Raw genomic sequence first — 18,163 nt, 5'->3', positions numbered from 1 at the left:
TATACAGATCTATCCCTATGGAGAAATAGACTAGAATATGTTTTTTGTAGTTTGCAACAGGAAGAAGGGTTTTGTACTTGAGGAAGATAAAATTAAAAGAAAAAAAATAATTAAGAAAATAACATTGTTACTGAAAGCTGCAAATAATCTGTGAATATTTATTATTGTCTTAAATTGGTATTGCATATATGTTCTGCAATTGCATATACATTCTGCAAGTCATTGTTTACTGTATCTCTATTTTGAATTCAATTCCCTAGTGAATCTCACAAATCCTAGCCCACGTGGTTGCCCAGTTTAGGGGATCTTTTAGAGGACATGAATCAATTCTGTTAAGTGTTACATGGCTTATTTTGCATGGAAAATGGGATATCAGAGGGAATTTGTGGACCCTGGTTTTATATCTACATTGTGCTTCATCGTGGAAGAACCAAAACAGACCTGAGGGAAAGGCAATGCTTCACATCCCCTCCTGAAGATGTAGGCAGAAAGTAGTGCCTATTGCTTTTTATTTTGGGACAGTTGAAGAGAACAAATATTATCTTTGAAAATGCATTTGTAAAAATGCTATCATTCATTAGTCTGAAGAATTAATTAAGTTGCTTTTTAGAAGACGCAAAGTTGGATTTATGAGCTCTCAAGCTTTTGATTAAAATCCAGTCCTGAACTGTTAGCTTACATGTAGATGTGACTTAGAATTGTTGACAGACATCTGTTGAAGCATTCCTATATTTAAGTGAAAAGTGAGTATCAAATACATAATAATGACTATAGGTTTAGTGGGGAAATATACATATATTTATATTTATATATATATTCAGAAAAAAATGTATAAATTGTTATTACAAGCTCAGCTGACATGATAGAGGTCAGGAGCTCTGGCATGATAGGGTTCAGGAGCTTTTTTCATTAATTTATTTTTAACACCCATAATCCCTACAATATTTACTGGCATAAAAAACATCGTAGTCCATCATGCCAAAGAAGAAAATTCTGAGAAATGTCCAAATAGGATGTAAAAAATATGATGATTGTACTGGGGCTAGTAAAGCCTTTTTTGTTAAGCAAATTGCCAAGAAAAATGAGATTCACACTGGCTTTGTTTGCTGCTGGTTTGTACATGATAAATTAATAGTGAAATTTATTCCCCATCTCTTTTTTGCTACTGTAAAAAAAGTAGTCACCATCCCTGGAGGTCTTTAAAAGACATTTAGATGTAGGGCTTAGTGATATGGTTTAGTGGAGGACTGGTTAGCATTAAGTCAGAGGTTGGACTAGGTGATCTTGGAGGTCTCTTCCAACCTAGATGATTCTGTGATTCTGTGACAGGCATTGATTTTGTGTGAATACATGTATAGAAGTGGACTAACATGGTATTTTGAAAACTATATGTGCACTGAAGTTTTTGAGTTAGAATGATGTTTTCATATTTGTTAAATTTGTTCAATAGTTTTTGGTGTCTCTTCACATGCCTCAAACCCATAAAAAAACATGGAGCTGGATAGGATCTTGAAAGTTGATCTAATTCCTTTACTCCTTGCAGCAGCATCAATTAAACCTATCTTTCCTCATTGATTTTTGTGTTTTTCATTTGAGAAGATCACAGCTCATTCTAGTCTCTTCAGCTTTTACACCTCAACCACTGAAAGTTTTTCCTAACACCTAATATTAATCTTTCTTGCTACACTTAAAAGTCTGTTGCATACTGTGTTATACAGATTATTCCTGTCCTCTTTGCAATGACCCTTTATATGTTTAAATCTAGTTCTTCCACTCTTCTTTTTTAGGTCATGTTTTCTAGATGTCTGACCTTTCTCATTTCTTTTTGCATCCCCTTCACTTGGGTTACCGCAGTTCATGTTTCTTGAGGCACAGTGTTTCAAAGTGCATACTGTGTGTCAGATAATTAAAGTGCAAAGATTCATTTATCTTTCATTTGTCTTTCAAACTTCTACACATTCCAGCAGAACATTTGATTTTTTCATTGTTGCAGAGTAAGAGCGAGATTTATACATATTCCTGTTTTGTCTATTATAGTCTGAGATCCTCTGCTGAAGTAGTGCTATGCATCCAGCTGTAACCCTGTTTACAGTAGTGCAATTTATTTTTCCTAAGTGTTTTACCACACATTTATATGAATTCAATTTTTTTTGGCATCTTTTCACATCACTTCTGCAAATGGTCAAGAGCACTTTGAATCCTAGTTTTGTCCTCTAGCACACTCCTGGCTTTGTGTCACGTGCAGATTTACTTAAATAATCACTAATGCAAATATTGAGCTACAGTACAGCCATATTCAATATATTCTTCCATTTTGATCTTTGACTGTAGATTAATATTCTCTGAGTACAGATATCTAATGATTTTTGCTGTAAACCAATGGTTTCATTGGTGCCACGTGTCCTCCATCGCTTATAACAATGTAGACTTTAGTAAGGCTTGTAACATATTTTTTTTTTCAGTGTAAGTATGTGAAGATATATATACAGTGAATATATACAAGAAAACAGTGAAGATTCTTGAGGCCTGTAGAAGAGCAAAGAGCTCCAGTGTACAGGTTAATCAAGATGAAAAGAAAAACTGAGCTTTCATGTCATCTTTCTCCTTTCTACTTTTTTTTTTTGTTGTTGTTGTTCTCTTTTTCCCTATTTTCCATCTCTGTCTTTTGGTCAGAATGCACAAGATAGAACTGTGAGTTTTAACTATTACCTGATTATTTTAAGACTTTTAAAAATAAAGAAATAGGTTTATAGTATTCAGCTTAAACAGCACTTACACTAAGTGCTTTCCAAGAAATAATGAAAAGATTTTACTCAAGGCATTATTTTTTACCTACGTTAGTTAGTTTCAATCAATATCATAGACCAAGAATCCTCAAAAGTCATTGCTGGTTTAGTCTTTTTCAACCATTTCCTGCTAACAATTTGACTTTAAACATCCACTTTCTACAAAATATTTGTAATGAGACACCCTTCTTCCATCTCGTCAAACCCTGCACTTTTGTTATCTTCCCTATTCTGACATTAAGATTTTCATCTTCCTTTCAGTGTACTTTGCTTCATTAATTCTCTTGGCAGGTTATGGAAATGTTTATATTGGTCAGAAATCAATCATTTGGACAATATAAAGTAGTAACCGTGTGTATCTTTATTTTATTGCCATGTGATTACTACTCTGAAACATTTGCTGAATATCCCCTCTAATTTATTATAGGTGTTCTATAGGTGTAGGTGTTCTATCGTTAATCCTTATCAAATATTACCAAGGATTTCCCAATCAGTACATTTATACATTTTCAAACAGAAAGGCGTGTACTAAAAAGTTGGCACAATACTTTTGTGTCAAACTTTCAGAAATTCAAACATATTGCAGGCCCAGGAGACAGGAGCCCTGTGTGGCTCTCTTCTAGGGTTGGCTTCTAGTGACTTTATAGATGATGATGTGCTAGAGTTTCCAAGAAAATACATACTTGTGACCCCTGTCCTTACTGTGTCCTTACTCCTTTTTCTGTCTGCACACAATTCCTATATTGCATTTTTCACTGGGCTTTAACAATGTATTTCTGTTGGCGTCTTGCTACTATATTTTCACCAGAATAACTCTTTCTTGGGCATCTAGTTTTCCATGACATTTATTTAAGCTATACTTAAATCTTTGAGCAAAACAGGAAAGCAGTGGCTTTTCAGAAAACTGATTGTATCTGTTTATTCATTTAGAATAAGCTATTGCTTTAGTTCAAAAACATACAAGCAGTAGCAATATAAGTTGCATTCAATGTTGCCTCAATGAATTTATTATCAGCACTGTTATTAACTTTTCCCCCTTCAGAGCATGAAAGTGTTTTGTTTTGTTGAATTCTTTTCCAGTGTGCTCAGGGCTAAAAGTGCTTCATTGTTTATATGCAGATATGCTTTGTTCTGCTTATTTTTTATTTAGTTTTGTAATTACAGCAGAAATTGCTGTGCAATCATGTTTAACTATGAGTGCTATTTTTATTTATTCTGGTGATCAAGGTTGTCCAATTCTTTCAAGGCATTCCAACTCTTCTTTTTTTTTTTTTTTTTTCTAACAATGTAGTGCCAAATATATTTCATCACTGTGCTCTTGTGTTTTGGGCAGTCATTAAGGAAAGTATCTAAACTGATCAATTCCAATTTTCATCTTGAAACAAATACGGAATAAGACTGCTACATTAAAAAACAAAATAAAACAAAACAAACAAACAAAAAACCTTTGTTAGTTCCACTTCAGTGATCCAAATTTCTCCAACACATGTAGTTTTTGTTTCTGGTGGCACAGTATTATATTCTTTCTTGAACTTCAGGTAAACGAAATGTGACACCTCTCTATCGTTTAGAAAATTATTATCTGAATACACAGAGTCAGTCCACTTAACTGCTATAAACTGCCTTTAGTAGCCCCACATTGATTCTTGCTTCATCTTCTACTTACCTTCATATCTTTAGTATCAAGATTTTTCTCAAATCTTATATATTATTAGCATCAGAATAATAAAACAACAGAAGTATTTTTTTTTCTTTATGAAAATGGGTGCTACGTGATCAAAAAATAGATGGTTTTCTGTATACTTGGAATTACATAAAATGGCATCACTTATATAATGCTGGTATTTTGTATTCATATTACTAAAGAACACTCAACAATATTTCTATTTCAACTATTCTTTCTGGGAATAGCCAGTATTGACTTTGTCACACTTGCACTCCAAAACTTTAAAAATAAAAAAATAAAAAAAGAAAGGTGGTAGCATTGGTGCAAACTTGACCCTTATCAGTTGTTTCCAATCTCCAAAGTATATTTTTGCCTACATTACACAAATACAGAAACAGTTCTAATGAGAATCGTGAATTATTTACTATCGGGGACTTTTTAAATCCCCAAGTTACAAAACATGAATAAATATAAAAATAACTGGTATTGAAAATAAGTTCACTGTTACATCAGTATTGGTTTGTGTTTATCCTGTGTTGAGTGCTGCATATTTTACAGAGGTACCTTTTTATTTTGTATTGTTTTACATTTTTATTTCAAATATAAATCGGTATGTAGATGTGGATGCAAAACATGTTTTCATACAAAGGCATACACACAAATAGGAACAGTGGGGGGGGGAAAAAAAAGAGAATCATAGAATCATAGAATATCCTGAGTTGGAAGGGACCCTTAAGGATCATCAAGTCCAACTCTTGACACCGCACAGGTCTACCCAAAAGTTCAGACCATGTGCCTAAGTTCACAGTCCAATCTCTTCTTAAATCCAAATAATACAATGGAGGAAGCTGACATTTAAAACACTGGGTTTGTTTGTTTGTTTTTGTTTTAATGCAATAATGAAAAATTTCTCTTAAAAAGGCCATTACATTTTAAGGGATGCATGTTTCAGTAGGTATCATTCAGTTCTGAAGGGGAGGGAAAAAAACTTCTCACATTCTGAACAGTTTGTGTGACTCAGAAGTAGTTCTTATTTCTCTTGTATATGCAAGAATCTCTGGAGAGAAAGGAAGCCTGTAGTCTGAGAGCCAAAAGGTATTTGGAGGAACAGCCCTTACTTAAAGAAATGCAAGTATTCCAAGAAGTCAACCTTTGACACCAGAATTTTGCCTGAAATGGTGTCAAGAAGAATATATTTAATTACTGTTGATTTGCTGGCTGACTTGTCAAAGTTTGTTCTTACAGATTTATCAGCAAACCTCCTGAGATCTAGGCATAAATCATCAGTCAGAACTTATTTCATTAGATATTCTGTTAAAATAATTTTTTTCCTTGCAGTAGCTTCTGACCTTGCAGTAAACTCAAACTAGATATTCAGAGTGACACCCCAAACTGCCAGGTTTTTGAATAGTTGTGTAGCTTCCATGCTGATGTCTGTCTCAAGGGCGCACAAATTGAAGACCGTTCAGTGTGTAACTCCTTAATTTCTTCAATTTCAGACAAAAATGAGAAAGACAGCAACTTCAGTCTTAGCATTTCTGTACATCCCATATGTGTGTGCCATTAAAAATCTGACACTTGACAGCACGTAGTTCATTGTTGCCACAGAAATGTCCAAATAAAATGTGTAGGAAAAAATATCACACAACCAATACTTCAGATATCTTGGCAAATGCTAACTTTTTTTTATAACATTCTGGCAAGACATCCATTGTCTTAAAAAGAACAGAACCATAAGTGATAAAATGTATTGAAAGATTGCTTAACTGTAGATTTTTTCAAGGTCATTTTAATACACACTTTGTGTATTGCATCGTGAACTTTCTTTTTATCCACAATATAAAATAATGTTTTTCTTGGTATAGTTTTAGAATTAGTTTTATAAATACTTTTTTTTTTTTTTCCCTACAGATTTTTAAAAATTCTTTTTTTCTTTTTTCCTCTCCTCGTATTAATATTAATTAATCTTTATGATCTTAATCTAAATGTTCTTCTTCATATGCATGAGGATGTAACAAGGCTTGCTCAGTGGCGACAACTGAAGGGGACAAGGATGTAAATGTAGCCAACCTCTTCTCAGTGGTTTGTGGGGATAGGACAAGGGGTAATGGCTGCAAGTTAGAGCACAGGAAGTTCTGCACTGACATGCGAAAGAGCTTCTTCACGGTGAGGGTGACGGAGCACTGGAACAGGCTGCCTAGGGAGGTTGTGGAGTCTCCTTCTCTGGAGATATTCAAGGCCTGTCTGGATGCCTACCTGGGCAGCCTGCTCTGAGGAACCTGCTTTGGCAGGGGGGTTGGACCCGATGATCTTTCGAGGTCCCTTCCAACCCCTACAGTTCTGTGATTCTGTGATAAGAATGGCCAATAATACCTCCTTGACTATAGACTTCATCTATAACACTGTAGTCTGCTCTGGTGTGATTTTTGATCTCAACTATAAAGAATATCTGTAATGGATTTCAACATTTTTTTTAATAGAGTTTTGTCATTATTTTATAATCATCCTGTTATCATGGGGGGACAGAGTCTTATCTTGATAACTGTAATCAATTTTTTTTTAAAAACATATTCCGATCTGAAGTGTAAGCTGCACAAATATCTTGGCATATTTTGCTTGTTTTAAATGATTTTCTTTTTATTTTTTTTCTTTTTATTTTTTTACAAATAGAGCCAAAAGCAACAAAATAATTTCTTAAAGGTTTATTATTTCACTCTGAAGTCACTAAGTACTTACAAGCAAACAAGCAAAGACCAGGGACCAGAAAGCAACAGAGAAATTGTAGCTTGTATATGTGTTTTTGTTTGATTTTGTTGTTATTTTTACTTTGTTTTGTTTCCATATTTAGTTTTTAAAACAGCTAAAAGCTTCCTAACCTTAAGCAGTGTAAGGAAAAGATCTTTTTTTTATTTTATTTTTTTTATTCACTGTCTCTTAGTTTGTATTTTGATCCTGCGTCCAGTATTCAATGATTTTATATACAGAAAATCAGCTGGTTCTCTCTTTTTTTTTCTTTTTTTTTTTTCTTTTTTTTTTTTCCCACAGAATTTTATTTCTCTCAAAATCTGATGTATGATTATTGTGTTTTTCAGAGCATGGCTCAACGTAAATGGATAAGATGCTTGAACTTTTCTTCATATTGATCGATGTCTGTGGTTGAAATAGTCTCATATTCCTCTTTAAAGATGATTCATATTAAACTGTAAGATTTTTTACAAAACAACCTTTGGCATACATGCTGAGACATTTAGCAAAATAATTCTGTCCAAATTTATAAACAACAGGAGTCTTTGCTATGAGGGCTAACTTTCTATGTCATGTTACAGGGAAGAAAAGAAATTCTTCCCTGTAGGCATGAGGTATGATTCCAGTAAAACTAACAGATGCACAATCTGTTACTGATAACAGTATTCTTGTGAACATCTTTGAGAATATTTGTACATGCCCTTAATAAAAAGAAGCTTTTGCTTCTTTTTTCTTTCTCTCACGCTTATTACTCTTAACAGTGGTGCCGGATCTTCCAGCATGAAAGTGCAGAGGAAGAGAGGATTCATGCCTCAGCTGAGAAAGTCTTACCCAGTAATCGATACGGACCGGCAGCTAGTCCTTTTCTTACTGGATGCAGGAAGCTAATTGTTTTTTTTTAAATATAGGTTCAAACATTTTCTCTCTTCTTATAGATTTCTATTCACCATAACATTTGCAAGAAAAGGGAATTTGTCTTCTACTTAAAAATCTTCAGTATTTGACATGTCATTTGGGTTACATTAAAATAAGTAGTATTTAACAGACGTTACATACTTTCACTCTTTCCAGGTTAAATTGCTATAAATGTTAATGGTAGTAGGTAAAATTTTACCTCGTATGGGAGGTAACACAAGGGATTAACCTAAAAGGTGAAATGTCATCCCTTCTTCTTTGATTTCTACATTATATATATATATATATATAATATATAACTTTATTTTATATATATATATAAAATAAAGTATTCTGAAAAATGTGTCAAATTAGAAAGTTTAATTGTTTAAATGATGTACCTAGCTGTCACTAGGCCTCTTGTCTTTCTTTCAGCTAAATTCAGGCCTATTTAGGACAATAAGGCTTCCCATACTTTTTCTATTTTACAGGGAATATAGGTGGGGGAAAAAAATAAAGATTTTGGACACAATTAAATTTTAATTGACTTAAGCAACTTCCCTAGCCTCCTTTTTAGTGAAGTCGGTTACTTAAGCAACTCCCCTAGCCTCCTTTTTAGTTGGAAAGGTAAAAGAGTTGGAAAGAAAGAGAGACTCCTCTATAAATATTTACATGTAGTTACAGTTTAACGCAAGAACATAGTCACATATATTTAACAGATGATTGAATGGTTTTGTTTGGGGATTTTTTACCTTTTTATCTAGCCACTTGTGGCTAGAGTAGACATGCAATGGTAATAAAACAATGAAACAGGGTAACTGTGTTGAAGTCTTCACATATTATGCCACTATCACAGGCTCTTGACTTACTTAAAATTCAAGAGGCACAGATTTTCTTCATGCTGCATGTTTTCACAAACCAGATATTCTAAAAATAACAGCTCTGCAGTCCATCTTCCCAACGGACATACAGTTCAATTGAAAATATTTTAAATATTGAAGAACACTAACAGTCATATTTTGGAATTAACTATATTCAAATCAACTGATTTCAACCCCCAACATATTCAGAGTATGATTTTCGTAACAGAAGATGCAGAAGTTGGGCCAAGTGTGTAAGATATTAATGCAGTATTTAAAAGAACAGAATAAAATCTAAATATCAAAGACAATGTTTCACTTGAAAAAGGATTTAGAATTGTGTGATGAAACTAATTAATAAAGTGACTGTAAATACTGCTATAATATTATTTGCACTTTTCCTACTGAGAGAGATAATACTATAATAAGTTACTGTCACAGAGGCATTATCTGAAAAGATGTCCAATTAAAATAAAAGGCCTAATTATGAACATTTACTTTTTTTTCTTTTACTTCAGTTATTTTTCTAAAACAGCAATGTAGAATTTTGTTTGAGAATTCTAATTCACAATACCTAATTCACAATAACAAAAAGTAGCATAAGCATATTTGCATTGTGAGGGATGTGATTTACAGGATAAATTCAAAAAGCTGTTTCAGACCAGCTTATGAATGTTCAGGTATTTCCTGTATATAAAACCTTAAAATGTTTTGTTGCTCATCTGCCCATGGTGTCTCTGGTATGTAGTAGATCACATAAGGTGTTATGTGCACCGTTAGTTTGTTTGTTGTTTCCGAAAAGCTGTTGTGGATCTCTAACACCTTTCTGAGACAAAGAACCTATTCCAATTCAAATAGCTGTGCAATGCTCTTTGACTGTGATAGTAGAGGATCTACTCAATTATCCTTTGTCTGAGAGTATTAGATTATCAAAATGCTGCATAATGGACTTTTTGTTGCATAAATTTAGGCTTCATTTTTTCAGTAAATGTTTAATGGTAAATTTCAGTAGAGAGACTTACTGGCTTGGAAAGCTTCAGAGAGATTTCGGTGTTGATACTGTTGCTGTCCAAACCCTTCAAGGGACAAATAATTACTCATTAGTCTGGACAACACAACCCATTCATTTAAATCACTTAGTGTCTTAATATAGTTGAGATGCCAAACATTTTCTCTAAAGCCTGTGGCAAAAAGCAGTAAGGATTGTTATTTATTATTTTTTTAAAACTGAAAAAGCTTCAAATATAAATATATTTTCTGAATACACTGCACTGTATTACGGAGATAAATTTCTATCTTGTTTTTCCTTGCTTGCCATGAGCTCAGTAGAGTTTACTCCATATCCTTTCTCAGAAAAGATGAAAACTGAAGCTGTATTTATGCAGCTATGATTACCAACAAGACTACTGCTAGTTATTTACAAGGTTCTTACAACATTAAGGAAGTGTTTTCCATTCTGGTGCTTCAGGTTTGTTTGTTTCTATCTTCTTTTCAATAAATATTCAAATAAATATATTTATTTATTTATTTTTGACACAGAATAATAACAATAGTCTGTAAAGAATTTGTCATTTAAATAAACACCTTGGTAGAATTGTGCAGTAATCCCTACTCTTTCCTTTTCCTGACTTGGATAATCTACCAAAGGTCAGCAGGACTTAACGAATATTGTGGTTTTATAAAATCTGTATAAACACCCTGGAAAAGAATGCTGGCCCTGTTATAAAATCAAGGAAAGGCAAGAACTCTGGGCTCAGTGCTATATTCTACCAGTAGATCTATAACTACAATATGTATATATGGTGCCACATTTCCACTTTGTTAAAGTGTATTTGTGTGTCTGTGTGTCTGGCCTGAGAGGGAAGCAAATATGCAGCATTACATATCTGACTGAAATGGAGGCCAAATCTTTTGATGTAATAGTAGTGAATGCACTACATGTAAGTTCCTGTGTTTAGAACTTAATAAAGTTCCCGTATTTAGAACTCTTTAGAAAAACTCATTATTTTGACATGAGTTAAAATAGTCATTATTCTCCATTAAACTTCTTTTTTTCATTGAAAACAAGACTCTCTAGGCTCCCAAACCTTCACTTACTTAAACTTTTAGAAGGTTCTGTATTAAAGAGTTACTTCAGTTGTCCAAAAGTGGGCATGTAGTGCCATTTTACACACCTCTGAGAGTCACACAGGGCTTGTAGGTGTATACAGATTGCAGGCAAAAGGCAGTTTAGAGCAGCAGCTGGAGGCTGGGTGGGAAGCCTTACAGTGAGTTTGAAAAATGGACCTCAATACCTGTGTTCAGGCAGGTGATTCTCACACTTCGTGGATGAAGTTAAGAGCAGGAACAAAATCAATTGCCCACAAAAAAAAAAAAAAAAAAAAGTAACCACTTATATTGCTAGTTCAATATGATAATTTAGTCATATATTTAACCTTTATTTAAGATCTTCAAATAATGTATATAGAGAGGCCTGCTCTCTTTATATTCCTGTTAAAAGAAGAATTATGCAAACATGATAAAAATGTGTGCCCCATACAGCTCATATTTGGCAAAAATATAGTTTCAACAGCCTGGGAAAGTATGGATAGATAATGTATATAAAGTGTGTATCATGTGATACACTTCATATGTATTTTTTACTTTTATACTGTGGGCTTTGTAGTTCTTACTGAAAATGTCAAACTGATTTCAATGCTTTGTAGAGAAGGTGAAACAAGTAGAATATAAGGACTGTATGTTTGGTCAAGAAACATTGGGGAGTTTTCAGCTTTCAGTAATGACAGAAATGACCTTTAAAAGTAATCTCTGTTACATAGGACTAAGGGATGCTTTTTACAGGCCACCAGTATTCAGCCTAGGCCATGAAAATGCAACAGTAAATCTGTTTCAGATCTGTGATGACTCTCATTTAATTCCAGAAGTGTGGCAAGCATTTTGCAAATGCATTGCTGGACTAAAGTTAGAAAACACTTCTATTAAAAGAGTATCACTAACAAAGAGTTCTTTTAACATCCCTTGACTAGTTCTCCCATGCAGAGTTTGTTGTAGGGTATATGCATACAAACCTGTATTATTTATGTGATATGGAGTAAACATGATGGAGATTATGAATAATGTGTGCCTAATAATACAGTAACAGATTCCACTGGAAATAAAAAAAGATGAGTTATTTGAAAATTCACAAGAAGTGACCAAACACCTTTTGGTCATCTTTTTGACATCTTTTCATTTCAATTGGGAAACTGTTGAGATTTATTTGTATCATTTCTTTAGCTGAAGGTGGAATCCACAATATGCTAAATGTTATCCAAGAGTTCAGGAACCTCAACATGCGCTCTGCCTGTGGGCAGTTTAGTGGAAGTGTCTAACACATAAAAAGTGTTTTAGTAAAATAGGGAAGGGGAAGGCTTTTTGAAGGCTTAAAATGAGAATACAAAGGGAGCTTGGCAGGTGGAATTGTGAAGCTGGTATCAGGCAGAAATTATTTTCAAACATTAATTTTGCAAGAAGCAGCCAACATCCAACCAGATATAGGGATATTGGCAGAGGTTTAACAACCTAGGAACATTATGATGCATAGAATTATTTCAAAAAATCCTAGATTTTTTTTTTTTTTTCCCCACAAACTTTGGAAGTGATACCAACAACCTGAATTTGCTAGTTGGTAAGCACAATGACTGTAGGGGCTGTCATACCAGATGAGGTGTGGCCATATATGCCAGAGAGCAAGAGAAATAAATGGGGTAAAAAGTGAAACAATTATTAATTCATTTTAGATTATGTCATAATGCAAAGAGCGGTGTTCATAGCATTCAAATAGAAAACAGCTGCAAATGGTTACAAAAGGCAGATTTAAAAAAAGTGTGTGTGGGGGGGGGTGGAGTAAAAAAAAAATGTTTGTTCTGCATATGGTGGAGGTGAAGTCTGGCAGTACAGTCTGCTGTAACACAGGATATTGCCAAGAGACAGTCCTCCGCCATCCTCCCTTCCAGCAGCATGTTCCGAAACTCTCCCTTACACTAGGTCTGGTTGTTGGACTTGCCTATTTTAATTAATTATAATCCTTTAGTTTTAGTTGGGTGTCAGCGGTAGAGGCATTGCTAGATTCAGCGTCAGGAAATGGGACCATAACGCCAGGATCAAAAGGAAGAGTGCAACCATCTCTTTCAGTAGCAGCCTGCAGTTTGATTCACTTAACTCTACTGTGCAGTTGCACTTCAAACTAATAGCTCTGTCTCTCTTCCTAAATACACTTGCTCTTTAGGGAAGGGTCATGTGTTTCTGCATAACTTATTCTTCAATTTGTATCCCTTACAGAGAAACTCTTGATTATCTATCATGCTAAATTATTTTATAGTCTACCTTCTTGGTTTTGTTTTTATGTCCTCCAGTGAATTGAAAATGCAGGTTAAATCTTCCCTCCAGACTTTTCTGGTGCAGGAGACAGGAGGAATTGTAAGACTGAAAAGAAACAAACAAGCCAAAACAAACAAATCTATAAATAGTACTATCTGTTTCTCTTCATGATTCTTGACTGAGACCATATATAGCAGTAATCAATGATTTTGGGGTGGCAATGGACTGGGTACACTTAATTCTAATATGTCTTTGTACTAAGCAGGGCATATCATGCAAAAATAACCTAATTTTTTAAAAATTCAAATCTGTATTATTGTGACATGTACCTGTCTGCTGGGGATAGCTGTGGTGATTATAAGCACTCTGCTGAACAAAACATTTCATTTGTAAGTGCTGCTGACTGCATAACAGGGTTAGTTCTGTGGAGGGGAATTACAGCAAGGGTGCAGACAATATTTATTATTAACAAATAAAATAAAAGTTAAAGGGGGTTGTAAATTCTCATAGTCTTGCCTAATGAAATGACCAGCCTCACTCCTGAAACTGTTCTTAAGCATAGTCTGATCTAGCTGGAATAGTTATATACATGTTATCCACAGATTTAATGTAATAGCACTGCACAAATTCCTACAGAGAGCCTCCTTAAATTAGCAGACTCCAAATCTAATTACTGAGTACCATTACTGAATGACCAAATTGCATCCATTTAACTCTTATGACCAAAAAGGGGAGAAGTTACAAAATTTCTATATTAATAAATAAATATAAACTGAGTAATGTCTTTCCATACAATTAAATGTCTTTCTATACAATTAAAAATTAGATAAATAGGCCAAATTTATTTCAGATGAAACTTGAAGCCAGTTCATCTTTCATTAGAGGAACTACTAGCTCCCCAATAATGAAGCTATACATCAAATAAAAATCTTAAGCAATTAGACATTCCCATATTAAAATGATTTATTATAAATAAATACATGTCTGAGGACTGTATTTTGCACCAGGCTTCCTAAAAGTTAGTTTTCCCGTATTTGTATGCTGTGATTTGTTTCATTCTAGAGCTAACTCTGAAGCCTGGATATAGACTGAGCCCCAGCTAAGGCCTGAATTTAACAGTTTTAAACTACAGGTTCAAATGCAGTGATACCATCTGCTTTGCAACTTTAGATGCCACTAGTGCAACTAGTCCTTGTGAGTCAAAGTTATATCGCTCTTCTTCCTCTGTCTTGGAGGTTTTGAGATGTAAACAGAAAGCTAAGCCCTTCATCTTCATTCCAGAGCTGCTTTCTCCATTTGTCCTTTTTCCTTCAGAAAAACATCACACATACACAGAGGCAGCGGTTTGTATTAAATTGCTGCTTGCCCATGACCACCTTTCCTGCCATGTTTCTTCTTCTTCCTCAGTGTATCTTATACAAATGTTTTCCTTTTAGTTTCCAGAGCAAAGTATCTCATTTTTCCCAAGCTTATAAAGTGATCTACCAAAGGTCCAGCTGTGTGAGCTTGATAGAAACCAAGCAGACTTTCATCAGAACTGTTTGCAGTTGTCAGAGCTATGTCAGAAACAAGCAGTCTCTCTGAAACATTCCTATTATCAAGTATTACAAATGCCAGTGAAAAGATACTTCATTGCATTTTTGTCTGCAGACGTCTAAATGTAGGAAGGCATGTGGGATCTATGATGACATTTTGCAATAGAAGGTAAAATAGAAGATGATAGAAAATATATTTGGTAAGCGGGAAATGGAAAATGAAAACAGAAATTCATTCCATATAGATATATGAATTCTCCTAAGTGGGGATACAGTAGTGTTTCCATCAGTACACACTAAAGTAGACTGAAATGAGCAAATAAAAATAAAACTGTAGTAACAGAAAAGAATCCACAAAGAATGCTCTAGAAAACATATTTCTTCCTTCCATTATGTGTAGAATGAAGCATATCATTTATTGGGCACTATTAACAACTGAAAAAAATACAGCTGTTGTCTTGAATTAAATATTTAACTTGATTTCTGAATTGGTGTGTGATGAAGTATCACTATTTTTAATTAACGTATCATCCTGACAGTCACTGGGCAAGTATACATTCCTCTCTTGTGCATGTCAGGGTAGGCCTTCAGTCTGAGAAGGACAGGGGGAAGATGGTATTGGACATATCTCTTTGTCAGGCATCAATGTATAGATCCCTGTCTCTCTTTCTAGTGTAGTATGGATATCAAATATTAATGTAGCCTAGTTCAAAACTGTACACACGTTTAAGTAAAATTCTTTTTGAATATTTTATCATTTTAGGGACATAGAATTGTGGTCTTTTTTCTTTTCTAGACCTCCCTTTCCCAAGTGTACATACTGATCCACAAAATATTACTGTATGTAATACAATAAACAGTGCCAGACTTGATGCTAGGGACACCACCCTGGTAATTAAATTGTATCGTTAGTATTACTCTTTGGTGTAGGAATTGATAATTTGGTGTAGGAAATGATAACATAAATTCCCCATTTATGTTATCAGTATTTATATTTCCAAAGGTAAGTCTTTTCTTCTTGCCACCTCAGAGTCTCAGGATGTCTCTCTATATCTATGGTAATATCCATAAAAATGCTGTCATAATGTTTCAGTAGTACTGAATGTTTCAGTGAAACTGAATGTTTCGGTGGAACTGTATTTTTGGTGTACTTAAAGTTATTTTTCATGTAAGCTAGCTTCTTTAAAACCTATGGTCTTGCTCCTAACTTCTCATTGCATCTGACTATGCAACAGATTATGCAGCGAAATTAGTAAAATTGAAATAGTAAAGAAATATGTTCTACTGTCTGAGAACACCTGCACCAGCTGCTTATATTTATCATTATATAAAATGTGCTGAAGTAGCCAAATACATTTGTTAGAACAGCAGTAATTATTTTCACTCATGTAGTGCAATTCATCTGCAGTCATGAGACCCTCCTTTCATTGGTGCATTTACATTACAAAGCATAACAGCTTCAGAAAATGAGAACTCTCACTTCATAACATGGTATTAAGCATCCTTAGTGGACAACAAAGTGATATTTCCTTTTTTTTCAATGAATAACTATGTCTATTTGCATGTGAAGAATTTGAGTATGTTTAGTAAAATACATAATATGTGCCCTGTATTAGTTTTAGTTTGTTTTAGAGGGATGGAGGTGAATACGTGAGAATATTTGTTTAAAATTGTATGGTTTGGGTTTGCTGGATTTTTAGCATTTATCCCAATTAATGCAAAAATTTGAGATAATTAAAAATAAAAGTCAATATTTTTATGTGCAAAGCTAAACCTAAATATAGGATTTGAAAGGGTTGGCTTGATTTTTATTTATTTTTTTCATATTGCTGAGTATGGAGTTCTTGTTCAGATTGTGCATTTCAGACTGTTTCTTTATTTAAATACAAGAAAATATTTTTAGAGGTGGAAAATATAGTACATTTATTAGTTTTCCTTTCTATAAATATTGCTGTTAGAAATCTCTAGCACAGCAGGAGAAAGTTAATTGTGCCAGTCAATTAGGCTTCTGCTTATCTGGTTCAGATGTGACCAGAGTAGGAAAGGAAAGATTTTAACAGCTCCGTTTATGAGCAGTCCTTAACAATTCAAACTCATTATGCCTTTTTTATCCTGATAATCAATTATTATATTTATTCTGAGGTGTGTTTAATGCAAAATATATTCTTCCTAAATATAATCTTCCTAAACTGTGTATCCCTCTTAAAGTCATAGACAGGAGAGTAAGAACAAAGATCGGGTAAGATGGGAGATTTTGTCAAAAGTATTGATCACCTTGAATTGATTCACAGGAGTATTTAATTGCACAGACAATAGGGCAATACTTCTACTTTTGGTCTGCTTTTACTCAGTCTGGTAGTCATTCACATTGTCATTCACATAATAAGATCAGAAAACCCTTAGTTTTCAAACACACTTATTTTTCCCCAGTATTATTGAGTAAATTTACAATTTACTATTGAGTAAATCTCATCTATGGGGGTATGCGAGCCAGGCCATTCACCGAAGTTGTGAAATTATCTCAAATATTTGCTGCAGCACTGGACATTTCTGATCTGCATTTTTGTTCTTTGTTGTTTCTTTTGGTAGTGGTGGTTTTGTTTTGTTTTGTTTTGTTCCGCAGTAATCACTGTAAGGCAGGTTGAGTGCTCAGTCAACTGTCTAGTGTCAGAAGTGTGGGATGTGAATTTGTCTTGGTGTGGGAATGCAAAGGGAAACGTGAGAACAGGCTTTTCTGATACAGACTAATTTAGGACTACTTTTCTTAGATGTGAGGAATCTGATAAGTCATTGACAAGCCTTCAGAAACAGTTTCAAGATATTCCCCAGACAAAAGAAGAGAATGCTTGTTGTTCCTTATTTTGCACTTCTTAGTGATAAACTACAGCTTGGTGGGTGGGTATGCTTTTTATGCTTTTTTTTTTTTTTTTTTTTTGCCTTCTGCAAATAGTTGTGGTATTGTTCTGGCCAAGGAAAAGAAAGAAATGCTATCGTATAAAAGACTGCATTATAAAAGGCAGATGTAGTACAAATTAGTTGTTTGTTTTCCTAAAGAGGAATTGTATAGGGGATCTGTTAGAGCCTTTAAGGTTATGCCTCCATTATTGCTATAATACCAATGCGGAGTATAAAACAGCAGTCTTTGTAACCCTTTGTGGTTTTGGTCCCACAGTCTAAATTGTGGTGTATGGTTTTCAAAGTGTGACTGAGCCCTAAGATTAACCCCTAAGAAGAAATTAACTTAAACTCTTCCAGCATTGTACAATGCTGGCTTTGTTACTGGAGAAGTGGAGTTGGTGTGGGGGAATGCCCTTGGTA

The 18,163-nt window shown here is 34.1% G+C and overlaps 1 protein-coding gene across 10 annotated transcripts in view; it reads left to right on the top strand.

The window, feature by feature from the left end:
* Positions 1-18,163, top strand: part of DMD (dystrophin) — a 1,234,381-nt gene that overhangs the window by 704,439 nt on the left and 511,779 nt on the right. The window lies entirely within an intron of this gene.

This window comes from Netta rufina (assembly GCF_964035555.1).
Source record: "Netta rufina genome assembly, chromosome: 1".
In the NCBI taxonomy this organism is placed as follows: domain Eukaryota; kingdom Metazoa; phylum Chordata; class Aves; order Anseriformes; family Anatidae; genus Netta; species Netta rufina.
This window is presented reverse-complemented; position numbering and strand designations above follow the sequence as displayed.